This window comes from Chiloscyllium plagiosum, unplaced genomic scaffold (assembly GCF_004010195.1).
Source record: "Chiloscyllium plagiosum isolate BGI_BamShark_2017 unplaced genomic scaffold, ASM401019v2 scaf_70221, whole genome shotgun sequence".
Taxonomy (NCBI): domain Eukaryota; kingdom Metazoa; phylum Chordata; class Chondrichthyes; order Orectolobiformes; family Hemiscylliidae; genus Chiloscyllium; species Chiloscyllium plagiosum.
Genome location: NW_025207857.1, coordinates 13,280 through 13,607, shown reverse-complemented (window position 1 = coordinate 13,607; position 328 = coordinate 13,280).

Below are 328 nucleotides of genomic sequence, written 5' to 3'. Positions count from 1 at the left end.
TGAGTCAGGGAGGGGGAGGGAACACTCCCCACTTGCCCTTGATGGGGGCAGCTCCGACAACACTCGCAAAGCTCGACACCGTCCAGGGACAAAGCAGCCCCCGCGCGATTGGGACCAAATGCACCCCTAGGTTAGATGGGCTTCAGATTGGTTCCACAGATCGGTGCAACATCGAGCGCCGAAGGGCCTGTACTGCGCTGGAATGTTCCATGTTCGATGTGATAAGGAAAAGGTTATGGGGAGATGCACTGAACCCACACCCTAACCTGCACATCCCTGGGCACCACGGGGACAATTTAGCACGGCCAATCCACCCTAACCTGCACAT